Source organism: Cupressus sempervirens, chromosome 3 (genome assembly GCF_028749045.1).
Source record: "Cupressus sempervirens isolate cs-2001-9-10 chromosome 3, ASM2874904v1, whole genome shotgun sequence".
In the NCBI taxonomy this organism is placed as follows: Eukaryota; Viridiplantae; Streptophyta; class Pinopsida; order Cupressales; family Cupressaceae; genus Cupressus; species Cupressus sempervirens.
This window is the reverse complement of record NC_143120.1, coordinates 185662491-185679903: the sequence shown is the minus strand read 5'-3', so window position 1 is coordinate 185679903 and position 17413 is coordinate 185662491. Positions and strand designations below refer to the sequence as shown.

Sequence of the window (17413 nt, the reverse complement as noted above, 5' to 3'; positions counted from 1 at the left end):
CTTAAACATGGCATATCAAGGAGAAAATTAAATTTATAAAACAGTAAGTCAAGTTTTTGATTATTTAACACTAAACTTGATTATTTAACACTTTTAGTGTTGGAATGAAGCTTAGGCAAGGGTACTATGGAATGGGCTTCTGCTCTATTTTTTAGGATCTAGAGGTCCCATGAATTATTTTTTGGGAAGCTAAAGCTTTATTTGGAATCTTTTTCTATAAATCAGGAGCCCTGCCTTTTAGACTTTTCATTTTAAGCAGATGAAAATGAAGTGATTAGGAAATAATTGTACCACTTGTCAACAAATTCCTACTTCATATTTCCCACCAAAATGAAATTCCCGCTTCATTTTCCCACCAAATTATAACAGTCCACCAAAGAAATCTATTTATTTTTAATTTCATATAGTGACAGTGATGGTCACTGCATAACACAGAGCGAAAGAGGAAGACACAGAAGGAAGAAGGTATCGTCATTTCAAATAATATTTTATTTGTTTTCATTGATTTGCTCTTATTATAAAAATGTAAAATATTTCAGTGTCTTCCATTTGAAATATTTTTAGTTTGTTGCATTTTAGCTTTTGTTGTCTGGAGAGAATGTTTTAGGCGTAAATTTTTTAGTGGTTGCGTTTCATGCTTGGATTATTTAAATGGCATTGGTGCTCTATTTTTGCAAACTGTAAGGTATTTTAAAATGTTCTTTTTGACAATATATTGCCTAGAATTTCACTTGAATGAAATCAATAAAATGGATTACGGAAACTTGAAATCCTAACAGCAGTTTATTTTTTACAGACTTTGAAATGTATTTGATTTATTTGTTCTCATTGTGGTAGTAATTTCTAGAACAAATTAATGATTCTTTTTTAGATCCTGGTTGGAATTATCATAGGAGGTTTTTCTAACTTCAATGACTGAAACCATTCATGGATAGTATATAAATCAAGATAAAATAACCAATGAAACAACGAAGCATGGTAACTGTACAATTTTGGTAACTGTCAGCCTTTAATTTCACCCTTAGTGCTACCAAAAAGTTGTTTTTTACTAATTTAACAGATGTTTGAGGGTATTTTATCATTTGCTACTAATTGATAGAGGTTTCTTGTCATCATTGCCATTGAAGAAAGTTTCCAAATCTATTTTTTGTATACTGTATACTATCCAAGTTTCATATAATATGTTCGACCCAGTTTGCATCATTTACTAGTGTTTATACTATCTTAAACTTCATTTCCAACATAGTTTACATCATTTACCAGTGTTTATACCATCTTAAACTTCATTTCCAACATACAGAACAAAAGTAATAAATGTGTATTTGGTGAACATAACACTTTTTTTTTTAATATGGCTTTCCACTTTTAACAGAACAGAACAAAACAACTAGGTCTATTTGCTGGTGGCCGTTTGTCTCACTTTTTTTTTACTAGATAGCAAAATCTATTTCTATCAGACAATTTGGGAATATATATAAGAAGTAGAGGGGAGTAGAGGGGTTTTACATAGAATCTTAAGCATCAATTTGTCATTTTTTTTTAATGCATTTTAAGATTTATATAACTTGAATAACGAGTTGAATACGTTCTTCAGGAAATATCACCAAATATATGAGTGCATTCTTTCACAAGTATTTATTTGGCTTCACCTGCCAACGGACCTAAGTTTGTCTATTACTAATTACTTGTCACACTCTATTCTAAGGTTGAGTAAAGAGGCATTGACTAATTACTTGAATCACTCTGACCTTACAAAAAAATTATAATTTTTGAATATTTATTTGTAGTGTGAAGCAAGTTGCAATTGTTGGAATTATTATGGATAGAAATCTACATTGTCCAATACCAACAAAGAGTGGATTTAGGAGGTTTACAACAATGTTATCACAAAATGACATACAGAATGATGATATATATTCCATAAATGAAGAACTCTTTGATTTTGTTCGAAGTATGCAGACAATGAATGAGACAATCATCTTTAATTTTTCTAAAAATATATAGAGGGAAAATGAAGAAATAATACCATGTATTCCATTTGAACAACAATCAAAGGTTCGAGAGAAAACAACTACGGTTTCCTCTATACAAAAAGGAAAGATGCGATGGACTATTTCGGACACCATTGTCCTAATAGAAGCAAAGCGCAATGAGAAAGACACACTTGCGAATGGTGGTCCAATGGAGAAGGCTACAACATCTACTAAAAAGTGGAAAATTGTGGAGGAGTATTGTTCTCATCATGGACTTTTTTGGACAACAAATCAATGTCAACACTGATGGGAGCATATTTTTCCTGACTACAAGAGAGTAAGAGATGATGAGTTGCATATCCCTTTGGCCATGGCAATTATTGGAATATGAAAAGCAAAGAAAGAACAAAAAAAAGACTTTCATCAAACTCCCCTAAGGAGCTTATGGATGCAATGGAAACAAATTTTGGGACTGATAGAGTTATTGATCTTGAAAATAAATTACTATTGATACTTCTTACAACACTAATACATCCAATGACAATAACTCTATTCCAAATGAAAATCCTTTAATGAATGAATCTGATACAATGAATGGGGCATGTCAAGGGCCAATACACACTGACAATGAAAATGAAAAGGGATACACAGGGAAGAAATGAAAGTCAACTTTGAAAACAACTGGCATGAACAATACAATTCTTGATAACAATAAACTGGTTGTTTCTACATTACAACTTGCTAAAGAGGGACATGTGAAATGATATGAAAAAGACTATGCTCTGATGGAAAGGTCCTATTAAAAAGACTATGCTTTGATGGAAAGGTGATTGAGTAAGGAAGAAAAAAATGATGAAAATTTGTTCAAATTGGAAGAACAAAAAGTCAATGTGCAGATGAGCCTAGTTGCTGCCCTTAATTCTATAGGTCAAGCAATGGTTAAGATTTCTGAATCATTTTCAAATGAAAAATAATTCAGCTTAATGTCAGTACTTATATAGGTTACAGTTATGTATGACATTTGAAATTATTACACTTGCTTGTCTTGTGCACTAGTTTCGTGGAATACTTGTGCTTGGTTTTTATTTAAATATAAAGTTCAAAATTTTCACTGGAATTTGGAAATATGGTTATTCATAATTTATTAGTCTATAAAACATTTGGCGACCTGAAACTTGTTTTGATTTTAGTAACCAATAGGTTTGTGGAAAGATGCCCCCATAGCAGTGATTAACTATGCATGGTGAGCCTCACATGAGCTTAGCATTAGAGGTTTCATTGAGAAAATGGTTGCTATGCCTATTCTCCTATCATTACTATGCTAAAATGATTGTTAGTCTAGTCATCACAAACTTTCTAGCTTTCTTGTTTTACATCTAGCCAAACAGTTCTTACAACTTTTTATAAGCTTATCTCTTGTAAAAGATAGAGAACTTTGTTTTAGTCAAGTAGATCTATTGGTTGCAAAAAATAATTATAAAATGATATTTCTCAATATACTTTTCTAAATTGTTTAAAATATAGGTATGTCGGTTATTAAACTAAATTTTTTGTTTGCCTATGAAGTTCAACTATCACAATCATCATTATTTTTTCGTCTCTTTATTTTTCCAACTAATTAATTATATAAAATAAAGGGAGTTAGCATTTTCTACATGAAGAACTTATGGATTGTGTTGCCCCACTTTTTACCCTTGAACCATTTTGCAAAAGTGGAGAATTTTGTGTCTCGGTCAAGTCTAGGTATGTCTGAGTCTAGTTATAAGTTCCCTTAGGTGGAAGGAGTGTTCATCGGATTTTTCATCTTTCCCTTCCCCCACATCTCATAGCTGGGTGGTTTTCCTTTATATTGTGAGTCTTGTGGGTAGCTTAGTACCTAATCCAATGTAGATTCTTGCAACATGCAATAATTATTCACAAGGCTGAGTTTACTTGTAGCTTAACATATTTTTAATGAAAAGAAGCTTGCAAAGAATCGAGCATCGCCTTCTCCTCGGCGAGTTTTCAACCCATGAAGGTGATTTCCCACAAAGAGCAACAAATGATGCTTAAGGATCCAAGTAAGAGGATAATGAGATATCTTATGGAAAATTTCTATTCTCACTCTGATACACTACCTTTGGAATATTCAGGATTCATCAAAATGCTCAAAGTCATCTTAAGTCAAAAACTCAAAACTGACTTCTCCTCAACAGGTTTTCAACCCATGAAGTCTGTTTTTTGCCAAAGGCAATTGTAAGGGAAAGAAGCGAGGAAGTCGATCCCTTTCGACTTTCGTAGTCCTTTTAAACTTCTCTAAAACCAAAGGAAATATTAACTCAAAGGATAAAGGTTAAAAGAAAGCTTGGAAAAAGAAATGAAAATCATCTTCTCCTTGGTGGGTTTTCCACCAATGAGGACAATTTTCCGCATTCAAAAGAAAATCAACTTTGTCAGCAGATTGGACCCACAAATTGTACACAAAACATCTTAAGATGATAATGGAAACAATTTGATTATTACGGGAAAGGTCTACTAAGTAGAATTCAACTAGGGAGATATTTCCTTATGGAGTACTCTGTTCATAATTTTCTATAACTTAAAGGAAAATGGGAAAGTAAGTATGAAGGAATGGAAAGTTACTGTTGGGCCAACAGAAACAGTGAAGAGACACCAAAATATCCGTTAGAGCTCTCGCATTTACTATTTCAATGGATTTATCCTTTAATTCATTCGTGTGGCACAAATCCTAAAGATCAACGGGTGAATTGAGACTCCTATATAGATGGAAACATAACAGTTATTCAAACTACTACTTTTTCTTAAACTATATTTTGTTAAATTGCACAACTTTTTCAAACAACCTGTAATTGTGAATTCAATATTCGATTCTTCTTCTGGATTTAAAATTTCAATTTATTTCATTACCAGATAGAATGGCAACCAGGTTTGCGGGTTTTGATGCACTGAATGGAATCAAGTCCACATTGTAGAATTTTACAAATATTTCACTCCATTTTTATGATATGCAAGACTTCCAAAACAGGCTGAAATCGAAGCCGACTAATCCCATAACTAAGAAGCTCTAAGGATGTGGACTAGTAGAAGCAGTTGGTTTCTTGGTGGCAGTCCAAGCTTTATAATTGATTTATGAATGCATAAATCATTATAATCCAAATACCAGATGGATTGTGTTACCAGATGATACAGTATTGATCTCCATTAATAGGCAAACTATGGTGAATTGCCTCTAAGTTCCAAAATAGGAGGATTTTTTGGATTTGACAATGGGAGTAGTTTCTGAGTATTCTGCGAAGAAGATGGTCTGGAGGAAGGAGATTATGCAATCCTAGTTTCAAAAGCCATGGAGTGCCAAGAGTAAGGTCCCCAAAACTCTATTTGGTACTAATCTCAAACCTGAAATTGTAGATATTCTAGTTCTCCTACACAAACTGAAAGGTGAGGTAGAAGCTCTAAATTTTGTTGAACAATACTTCTTTCTGGTACAAGTTATTTGTTCAAATACGTAGTATATAGACTAGGCTCATGAGGTAAGTGAAAATCTTTCCAATGCTCTTAGTGCCATGAAGTTCTACAACACCTATATGTCTTCCTTTCTGATTTACATGCTAGCATCTCTATAGTTATGGCTAGGCCTCCCAAGGATAGAAAATTTTCTCGATGATGTAAAGTGTTATGAGTTCTATCCATGTTTGCAATTGCAAAATAGTTATGCAGAGTATGTCAAAGTTAATAATGCATTCACTATGAGAATTTGTAGGGAGCTCTAGGGATGCCTAGAGAGAAGATTCAGCCTGGAAGCAATTGCAGGTATTAGTCAATTCAAAAGTTATTTTATCGAGTTCTCATCTTTCTCATATTTGTGCCTTACAACTTTCAATGGATTCCCCTTGAAGCCGCCCATATATTTGAGCGACATGATTGTGCTAATAAAGATTGTGAGGTAGGCAATCCAAGTGAATGTGCTAAGCAGGAGCGTGAAGAAGGGATATGACTTCTCTATGAAAGAAGGAGCTTTCAGTTGTGATTCCCAATTTGATGCAAAGAATATGCTTAAAATGTTCAAGATGTAGTACAAATTGGAGATGTATGAGGTCCTGAGACCTATGTTTGATCTGAACAGATATGCTAGGGAGGTGTTGTAGATTGGGAGTATGATCAAACACATTACCGCTATTGAGGATTTTTGGGCATATTGTAGATATGAATTTGAAAGTCAAGATTGTGCTTTCGCCAGGCTCATAGTGGAGCAAATTAAAACATATAATATCAATTTTGAAGTTGAAGGACTGGAGGATGATGGGTAACATATGTATAGTGATACATATCTAACTAAGTTAGGAAACACTCCTATCAGTTCAAAGCCTTACGAGGATGCTGAGGAGGACATAGAATCATGATGGCCTAAATCATCAAAAGAACTGGAAAGTGGGTCAAATGGACTACTACAAGGAGTCGAAGTAAAAGCATGTTAGCTCAAGCTTCTCTAGCAACTGTAGCTCCTTCCTCCTCTCAAGGTGGCACAATAGGTGTAACCTTGGCTATTACTCAAGAACCAGATCAACCATCAAGGGGAGGTGACCAACCTCCAGACAAGAACATCCCCATGACTAAGACTTGTCATGATGGCTCCCTCCTAGTTATTGGAACCCAAACTAAGGCTGAGAAGAAGAGGACGAAAGAGCCAAGAGATAGTGCCATTACCCTAGTTTCCTCTCCTCATGCCACCCCAATTTCCTCTCCTCATGTCACTCAAGTTCCCTCACCTCATCATAGTCTAGTTCCACAAGTAACTGCTACACTTCTGCCACCAAGTAGCTCTCATGGAAAGAGCAGTAGCAATGAATCTACTGAATCTAATGAGGTAACTAAGAAAACTTAAGAGGTCGAGAAAGGCCAAAACTCTTCCAAGCTCATTTCTCAGTCCCTGAAGAACCCCTTCTCTTTGACTGTGATGGAAATTACTCTAGTCAAGAAGAAGATGTTTATCATAGACTCACTTGGGATGACCTCCAATGTGATAGGCATAGATTCTTGGTTGGAGGACACTTTGGAGAAGAAGAGGAAGAGGAAAGATGAAGGTGCTTCAAAAAAGGATGCCTTAGATCTTGGAGTTTGCTTTGGGTCTACTTTAAGTAAGGTCAAGAAGCAAAAGACCTTGTCTATCCTTGGACAAGATCCTGAAACTAGGCACCTAACAATGGAGATTGTGAAGCCCACCAAGGATGGACAAATGGAAGATATGACCATAGATGATTTCACTCTACACTCAATAGATCTTAGAGAGGCCAGACATGAAACCAAGGTTGGCTTGTGGCAGTCAACCAATGAAGTAATTGAAGGACAACTAGAAAGCCTCAAGTTGTCAAAGGTTAGGATGAAGGCGGAGATAGAGGAACTGAATATATTTATTAGACAATTGGTCACTCCACTAGCAAGTATCTCCAGAATGTCAATAACAAGTAATCCTACTATTGTGGAGGTTCAAGCCCTTATCTCTTAACTTCAGGAAGATAGGCAATTTGGTCAAATTAGTAAGGACTAGACTAGGAAGCTCAAATTGGAGGGAGTCTCTATTATAGAGCAAATTGGCAATTCTATCTTTAGATTAGAAATAGAGAAGGATAACATCTCAGCAAATAGAAATACTTTGGCTAGAGAGAGAGTGAAGAGTGATGATTGTATCTCTCTTCTACAGATGAATATTCAAATGAGGGCAAAGGAAGCCATTGAAGCAAAGATCTTGCCAAAGGGAGATGAGCCTTTGTTCGAATGGCTTTAGAGCATGTAGTTCAAATCAGAAATGGTCATTTTAGTAGATAAAGGACTTAAGGAAATAGAGGAGAAAGTAAAGAAGGGCCACAATAGAAGTTTTGAGCTCCTGAGGGGACTGCATACAGATTCATAGACTAGCAGCCAAGGGAAAGAACTCATTGGAATAATTGTCATGCAAGAGAATTTCTCCAAATTCATAGATAGTCTGACAGATATATCCTCCAATAATCAAATTAGAGTTGCAGAACTCTAGAAACTCAGTAGATGCATACATGTGGCCACGGAGGAACTGCAAGATCGATTGAATGTTGTGAAGGAGTTGGCTAGGGAGCATTCTAAGTGGCTCTTGAGATACACCAACATACACGTGCCTAGGCATGAAGAGCTAATCCCAATCATTGTCATTGCTAAGACATATAGGGAAAAAGTTGAAAAGGGAAAGAAGGCAAAGTGATTCATATTCTGCCTCTTTTATTTTCTGATGTAATCATAGTAATAAGACAAACTAGTTTCTTGTCATTTGTCATTCTTTTGAGTAGATGAACCGATTGAACTTCTATTGTAATGGTCATCTCAAAATCCTATATGTATGAAATTGAAAGATTAATAAAAGGTCGATTAATTTTTGGTGTGAAGTACTTGATGTTGTAGAGTCCATTGAATGGTATTTTGTATCAATTATTTTCTATTCCATTTCTGTTAGTTGTTAATTACATGTTTTCTCTTTAATCTAAATTGAGGCAAAGAATGAATGAAGTTTCATTCCCTTGTTTCGAAGTAGTGAACGGATGAGATAAGTAGTATCATTGCATGTTCAAAGAGAAATCTCTTAGATGTCATTCCCTTCTATTAATCTTCCCTTCTATGTAGCTTACATTATAGTTGAATTAGTTTAGTTTTTGTTGCTATGTCCTTTTGAGTTATTAAGCTTTGTGAGTTCATAAGATGTGTGGGTTCATGAACTTAATCAATTCTTCAGAAATCACTTCTTGCCTAAGTTAGATCCTGTTTAGGCCTAGCTCAGTTTTACCTCTCCCGTTCTCAGGTCAAGAAGACACCCCATGTAAGTTTAAGAATGAAACATAATTCATTGCAAATCATAATAGGGAGCTATACCTACTAATTCCAAGAAAAGTTAGACTTTTAAGAAGCAACTTTTCAACTATTTGTAATCAGATATTGTTTATAGTTTTGGGCAATTAAGAGTTAGAATCAGAAAGAACAATATGTTTGCCAATAGATTGCTACAACTATTACCACTTTTCCTATAGACATAGCTAGTTTTGGTGAACCATATAAAACAATGGGTTCATATTGCTCTATTTGCTCAACAATAACTATTGAAATTTTTATGTCAAACCACAAGAGAGAAATAATTCAGGACAAATTAGAAAAACATTAAAAGCTATATGTAGACATGTGAATATTATTTCTAGAGTCCATTTTTACAAATTTTCATTTAGAATGATCATTTTACTAGTAAATCTGGTAATCTGTTTCGATGAGTAGGTGGAATTATAGAAAAAAAGGGTCCCTAAACGTTTCTCCTCCCAAGGGGGCTATGGCTATGGGGAAAAGATATCTTGTCCTTTGGGGGGTCTCGATTGGGCGGCTCACTCAGGCAATGGGATCAAGGGGCCGGTGTAGCGTGACGTAGTTTGGTTTGGGCTCAGTAAGGGAGGGCGATGGCAATCAATAGGTATCAGCGTAGTCATATTGACCTGGAGAAGAGAATCTTGAGCAACAGTTGGGCATCAAAATCGAGGAGGCCCTTTCAAATATAGGGCGCGAGGCTGAGGTTGTTTGAGGGGAACTCTTGCAGGGTTGGAAGGCCAGCTCCGGAGAGGAAGAAGAGAGGGGTCGATCAAATGTTAGTGATGATGCTTGCTTTGATGCTACGGGATATTGAGGTGCATGCAAAGGATTCAGCCTTGATTAGAGGCATTTTCTAGAATAAGAAAGACATGTTACAGGAGAAAGAATGTATTTTATTGCATTAAAATTCATGAAGTTCCCACAATTTATATTAATGTCAAGTAAATGCTGAAATTCTAGGAGTGTTCATATATGGGAGAAGTTTAATGCTAATTATTATTTTGGAACCAATTGGCCTACACATGTTTAACAATATTAGCGAATAGAGTTATTTTCCTTATATTTGTAGTTTTCTTTGTTTCTTATCAGACTTAGATAGCTTCTAATAAGTCAATTATATATTGGCCTACATTTGGTTAAAAACAATGTTAAACTGTATCCATATGATTCAGCTGTACAGCTAAAGTTTTGATTGAATTTTTATTATTAGTTAACATAGTGGATTCTTTATATTTGTTAAAAAAATATTGGTTTACATTATGTTAGATATATGTTCATATTAGAATTGTATATCTTACATTTTTTATGTAACCTTTTAAGTCTTAAAAACTTAATTTTTCTTGTATTTTTTTTTTTTGGCAGCTTGGAGTTCCATACTCTATAATGAATTCCAATTCAATAAAAAAGATGAAATTTCTTCTTGTTATTGCATCAAATGTTATCCAATTGGTATTAAAAATTTGGAATGATATTGAGAATTCAAGAATTATACAAAAAAAAATTTAAGAAACATAGAGTAGATTTCTCCAAAATGATAAAATTGTCAAACATGGAATCGGATGACATGGAAATAGTCCTTCATGCAATCAATTATGAGCTAGAAGGTGATATTATTGGAAATGATTTATCTATTTCTCAGTGGGAAGGGAAAATTCAAAATGAGTGGTGTATCAAGCCACACTCTTTACATTGGTGGAACCACTACATTTTTCAAGTTAGATGTGATGATGAATGCTTTCGCAGTATTTTTAGGCTGCCTTATGCATTATTTAAAAATCTTTGTGAAAACTTTGAATGATGATTTGAAGCAAGGTGTAATACCATATTCATTTGCCACTAGCATAAAAAGTAGGGTACTTCCAATTGAGAAACAAGTTGTTATTGTAGTTTTACACTTGTCACCTAGAATGACAATGATTAACATCAGTGTACTATTAGGTTGTAGTAAGTCTACTGTGGTAAGAGTTGTAAATAAGTTCATTAATGTCTTTTATGGTCAATATCAAAATCATATCCAATGGCCTAGTACCAAATGTCACTTGAGCATGTGAAAGAAGGCTTTCATCAAAAATGAGGATTTCCAAATTGTTGTGAAGCAATAGATGTAACTCATATTCAATTTCATCTTCCACCTAATGAGTGCTCTTCTGATTGGTTTGATCATGATCATGATTATAGCATGTGAGTACAAGCAATTGTTGATAGCAATATGTATTTCATGGATATTTTTATAGGATGGCCAGGCTCAATAAATGATTCTAAGCTTCTACGAAACTCAGGTTTCTATAGAATGTGTGAAGGTGGGGAGAGTTTAAATGGGCATCCAGTGTCAGTTGGCTCATTGAATATGAGAGAGTACATTATTGATGATGAAGGATATCCATTATTGACATGGTTAATTACACCTTTTAGTGGAGGTCTAACAACTAGTCAAAGAGAATTCAATTTTAAGTTCTCATCACCACACGTTGTGGCAGAACGTGCATTTGGCAAGCTGAAAAAAATGTGGCATCCAAATTTGGAAGTACTTCCAAAAACTATATTTTGTTTTTGTATATTGCATAATATGACATTAAATGTGCAAGATGAAGACGATATATGTGATGATATTATTGAGGAAAGTGGAACAAATATGGAAAGTAATGAGTCAACGGATCTAGTTACAACAATTGCTCGAGAAGCATTAATGTCTTTTGTAAATGTTGAAATGAATAATGTAAGCATGTCGAAACTTTTAAGAAATAAAAGGTTGATGGTAATTTGAATCTATTTTGTAAAAGTTTATATTATTAATGTTAAGTTCTGATTATCATATGAATATCATAACTTTCATGTATAACATTTAAATCAATTTACATATCACTTTCATTAGTGTAGGTTTATGAAAATGTGTTAATCGGCTTCCCACCATTAAATCAACAAAACCGGTTGGCTCCAAATTGATATATTTTTTCATGATGTTTCATATAACATAAAGGTACATAAAAATTGAAAAAATCAAAATATAATATAAATTTCAAATAATGTATATATTTTTTTTTAGTTTGAAATTTAATATATTTAATCAAATCACTATATAGATCACAAGACAAAAATTTTAATTCAAGTATCCTGATTCTAAAAAGTTAATATATATGCAAAGTAGCATATTATTTATTTAATTCTAGTTGCAATAAAATAATATTATCATAAATTTAATTTTAAGTTGATTTCATTTTAAAATTCATGCGACCACCTGCTTCCTTATATTTAGGAGCTAAGATTTTAAAGCAGATTCATATCTAAATTTCATGGGACCACTTCCTTTCACGTTCTCCTAAAAATTCTTAGTGGGTACTTGCTCTATTTTTAAAGGAAGCGGGTGCCAATGGGACCCCAACCTTAGTGTGTGATGTTTAAGCCATCACCTAAATTCCTCACATCTTGGTGTGCAATAAGTACACCAAAGATAAATTGAAGATATTTGGTCTATTTATGCATACATTTGTGAAATACATGATAGCTTCAAATCAACTATATGTCCACTTAAAAACCCACACATATAATAGCCATTATGAGATTTCCCCCTCTCTCTACCTCTATCTTCACTACATCTCTACCACTCTATATATGCATCTTTATTTCATCTTTATTTCATTATGCATCTTCCTCACATTCCCCTCTTCCTCAGATTCCCCTCTATTTAGGACCTTGATTTATCCAAAATAATTTAAATCATTGTAAGGAAGGTGTTCAGTGCCTTCAGTGAAGAGGCATGATTTTTCATGGAAATGTTTCTCCCAAAACAAAATTAATAGTGATATGGAGAAGTAGTGTTTGAAGCCCCTCTCGCATGCTTGACCTTTTTAAGGTATCATAAAGAAGCATACCAAAGTATGATAGATACTCTAGGTGTATGTACCACATGTTTCATTTTCTTTTGATTATTTGTACTTTCTAGTTTGCCTTTTGGTATTTAAGTATTATATTTATTCTAGTAATGGTCTTCACTTGGATTTTCATTTTTCTTTAGAAAGGCCTACCAGCACAAGGTCAATGTGATATGCTATCTTTTTCTCTCTTTCCCTCTCTCTAATACCAATATTTGATAGGTTACTAAAATAACTTGACTAACATAAAAATAAGTGACCATGATATTTCTATAATTTTGCATTCTTCTTCTCAACTCTCAATCATGATTTGAAAAATAAACTCTATTATTTTTCAAAGATATCAGATTTTCATAATCTATTATGAGAGTTTCTATATTTGATTGTGTAAGATTTTAGCTCCAAATATAAATTAAATAAAATAGTTAAATAAGAAAGGTAATCATATTTTAATTTTTTTTAAATGTTATGCTTGTAATATGGAAATCTTGAGAGATGTAAAAAGAAATAGAGGAATATAGAGAAAAATAAATATAAAAAATTTGGTTTTATTTTGATCTCTTGCATCTTAATGATAGATTATGTAGTGTGATCCAAAAATGTTGACCATAAAAAATCTTACACAATCAAATATAGAAACTCTCATAATATTCAGAAATCTGATATCTTTGAAAAATAATATAGTTTATTTTTGTCATTACCCATAGTTAAATGAACACTAAAAAAACATATGTATATATTCCCGAGGCTCTACATTGGTTGTTGACCAGAACAACACTAGCAAAACACCAATGTCATTGTAGGCTAAAGTCAGTAATATTGGAAATGCACTGCCAATTAGGCAAAGAGCCAATGTCAATCCACAATATGAAGCATTCTTAATGCAGGTCCGTCTAAATTTCCTATGGATTCATGATTAAATGCAGAATAAGTTGTAAACTCGGCCGACTCTATGTGATGGGGTCACAATGGCAGCTGAAGTAGTGATGCAGAGACTGTGAATAATAGGTGTAGGATATATTGTATGCGGTGGCTATGCCTGGTAGCTAGAAAGTCTTATTTTATCATCTTTGTTGGCACAAAAGATATCAATCTGTGGGCTTGTGGTCTCACAAGTTGCTACAAATTTTGTCCCTTATATATTTCATTGAATTCCATGAGAAGTGGCCGGTTTGACAAGGCAAAGAAACCCAAATTCAATGAATCTCAATGCGACAACCTGTGCAGACCATTTCTGGCAAAGCTCTCCAAGCTCTGTGTATTTGGATGGATGCCAATAAGTTACACAGTCGGGAAGATCGGATGGGTTCTCTAGGGAAAGAAGACCTGTATTCTGCAGGGAGCATGGAAGAAAGTGTATCGTGTTATTAGTCCCTGCCGCCCATAGGCGGGGACTAATGTTTTCACAACACTTTTTCAATTAACTCATGCCTTGAGAGTCGGGAAAACCGAAAAACAATCCCATAAAATTCTGTCCTGCTTTTTCATTTCTATTTACTATTATTTTTTCAGTAAATTTTCACACATTTCTATTGGTTAGGGTCCATTTCTCCGGTAGTCTTTTTGTTTTTGTTTGCATAAAATTCCACTTAAAACGTCGGCATTCCACCTGTTCTATGCACAATGTACAGAATGTGCCTCTTGCATGCTTCGATCAACGTGGCTAGCAGTGGCAACCGCATGATGCATCTTAGCCAAGTTCCTTTTGTATACTTTAGACGTGGCTTGTCTGCTGGTGGTTGCCCATGAATGACAAAGGCATTCATAGCCTACACAGAAATCCATCCTCACTGCTATCAACCTAAGGAGTTGATTTCCCAGGCGCCATTTCATTCAATTCAGGGCATTACATTGACATAACCATGTCTAAATTCTTCCTGCACACAATATGTTATGCATAGGCTACCATTTTATTTTCTCTACAAGATTTTATGATTCTTTTACCTTTGATGTATTTGGTCTTTTATCAAATTTCAATTTTTTTATTGGACTTCATGCTGGTCTATTTTTGCACAGGATTCAGATATACGGTGGTTGAGAAAACTATTTTAGATACTTTCAAAAATGCCTATTTTGAATTGTCGTGTGGTTGTTATTCTGGCGATCCGTATGGAAAACCAAATATGGCGAATACAGGATTCATGTTCTTCCATGGAATCAAGAGGACAGTTGAGATGATCGAGGTGTGGAAGAATGCTTTAGAGGCTGAGCCTTCTGTTTTATGACATAAAGATGAGTAATAACATTACAAGATTAGTTTGAGGGCAAAATTCTTGGAAACAAAGTACATTAGTGGGTTTCGTCAATCTGGCAACAATCTAGGAACTAATATTTGTTTTTATTTGGAATTGAATAAAAAACGTTGAAATTAACTTAGATTAGAGTATAGAAGCATATAGTTTAAATCTAAAGCAACTAGTCATCTGGTTCAGTTGTGATCAAAACAAGGATATAGTTCGTGGCTTTCGTTCTTGTTTCTCATTCTTGTGCAATGACTCTTATCTGTTTGCTTGCATATGAAGTGTTTATTGTCTGGCGTGGTATTCCACCTCTGATAGCTGGTAATCTTGTTCAGTTTTGTTCAGAAGCTAATGTATTTATTATTTTCATCTATTCATTTTTTTGAAGCCCTAGTTTTTGTACTTTTCCCACACTGTGTGCACTTGGAATCCCTTTTAAAGCTCTGCACAACCTAATTATTATATTTGTATGTCTTTAGCTAACTTGAGATAATATGTTAGAATGATTTGTATCATTGTTTAACACAATTCTATAGCAAAAAATGGACGTGACCATAGGTAAGCACCATCTCATCATACAATCATACCTAAGAACCATCTCATCATATAACCGTACCTAAGCACCATCTAAGAAACATAGTTCTCTTCAAAAATCTCTCTCGCAAACCTTATGATTATCTTGGTCAATATCCCAAAGGTAAGATTAATGTATTTGTCTGACTTATTACACATAGTATCGTTGTATGGTAAGATTTTTGAAGGTATTTTCTAATTTCAAGGGTTTTATCACAGTCACAAAGACATTTCATAAATAGTGTAAATTACTCTAAATAAAATTAAAACTAACCAGTTTAGTATTTTAATCACATTAATAATGATATGAAATATTACTCTATGGTAAATATTAAATTCTATTTACTGTTTCATTTAAATAAAATGATATTAGGAGTACAAAAAACAACATAAATACCTGGTCCGCCATTTTGTGTGGACACCAAGAATATTTCGAAATAGCAAGCTACAACAAAAAATTGTAGATGTTAGTTAGGATCAACACATAAAATGTTGTTAAAATATAGAAAAAAATATGTATCACAAAAAAATTAAAACTCACCCAAAATAGTAGAAAAGAGTGCTTTTGTATGTTACGCAAGAAGTTATTTCAGTATGTGCATGTCTAAACTAGTTTACAAAAACTAGTCATCAGAATTTCAAATTATTAGAACTGGAAGACTGTAAATCCTCTGTTTCCTTCCAATAAGCCTATAATATGTAAAAATTCCTTGTATGAGAAAAACCTACCAACCATTTTTTTTAAAATAGGTCTTAATTTTTTTAACAAATCAAGCTGTAAATGTCAGTCTTTCTCAGTTGTTTTGGGGGAGGCATCGACTCTTCAGACCATGTATAAAAGAAGACAAACAAACACAGAAAGGGGGAGGATTATGGATGGAAGAATAAAGACATCTCAGACAAAACGTCATAGCAGAATCCAGCCAATGAGAAGGATAATGGCAGGGGACATATTGCTGTATACAGTTGGAAAAGAAGATTTCAAAATATTGGTTGGAAAAGAAGATTTCAAACTATTGAGCATGGGATTTCATCATACTTATCCAATTTTAAAAACTGATAATAAATTGTCTACTAATACTCTAGTTCTAGAAGCTGGCCTCAATAGGATTCGAGCCTTGCAATTTTTTAGTTGCTAGCAGGTTTTCAGGACCTATACATTGGCTATATATGTCATCTATTATGAAGAGATTTGGCTAATGACAATTTTGCAGAGGTTGAAATCACACGCTGACCCCCATACTGTACTACCTCTATAGGATAAGTTTTTGGGATTTTTTTTTGTCTACACTCCAATGGAATGCCTAAAGTGAACAAGACCATATTCATTCAATGTCTTTTTCTTTTTAATCACAAGCACTAACACTCTATGGTGAAGATAAAGCATACGATACTAGTCAGCTTTGAAACATAATCCTGATTAGCCGAGCTTCAAAACTGATGATCACGACAACCCTGTTTACTATATCTTCAAACATTGGAGAGACCATACTTCCATTATTTATAAGGTATCCAGTATGCCCCAAGTAAATGTAATGCATATGTTCCATCAAAAGCCAAAAAGATTTACAACATTTATGCAAAGAAAAAGAACTTCATTTCACCCCCACAAAAAAAAAAAAAAAAATTAGGGCACAACTCTTCATCATTTCCAAATTCAGCGCCCACCTAAAGAGTACCTTACCTTATATGCATGCCTTCTTTTATAGCTATATTTATATGACAGATGACTGCATCTACTAGCTCAACCTGGAATAAAAACCTAAAAATCCGGCATTCATACCTGGAGAGGGAGAGAATCCATATCAGCACAAAGGGCAACCACAGGGGCATGGTCATTCATAATGCACTCACATTGCATCCATCTCTTCCTCTACTACCTTTCTGG

The 17413-nt window shown here is 34.0% G+C and overlaps 1 long non-coding RNA gene and 1 pseudogene across 2 annotated transcripts in view; one reads left to right on the top strand and one right to left on the bottom strand.

Moving 5' to 3' along the window:
• LOC149565414 (G-type lectin S-receptor-like serine/threonine-protein kinase At2g19130 pseudogene) overlaps nt 1-17413 on the bottom strand; it is a 34737-nt pseudogene that overhangs the window by 2902 nt on the left and 14422 nt on the right. The window contains exon 2 of the transcript XR_016362043.1: nt 15923-15970. The product of XR_016362043.1 is annotated as a G-type lectin S-receptor-like serine/threonine-protein kinase At2g19130 pseudogene (transcript). The remainder of the gene's footprint in view (nt 1-15922; nt 15971-17413) is intronic.
• LOC149565415 (uncharacterized) lies at nt 12-15123 on the top strand. The gene is made up of 2 exons (XR_016362044.1): nt 12-465; nt 14729-15123. It is a non-coding gene; the product is annotated as an uncharacterized LOC149565415 (long non-coding RNA).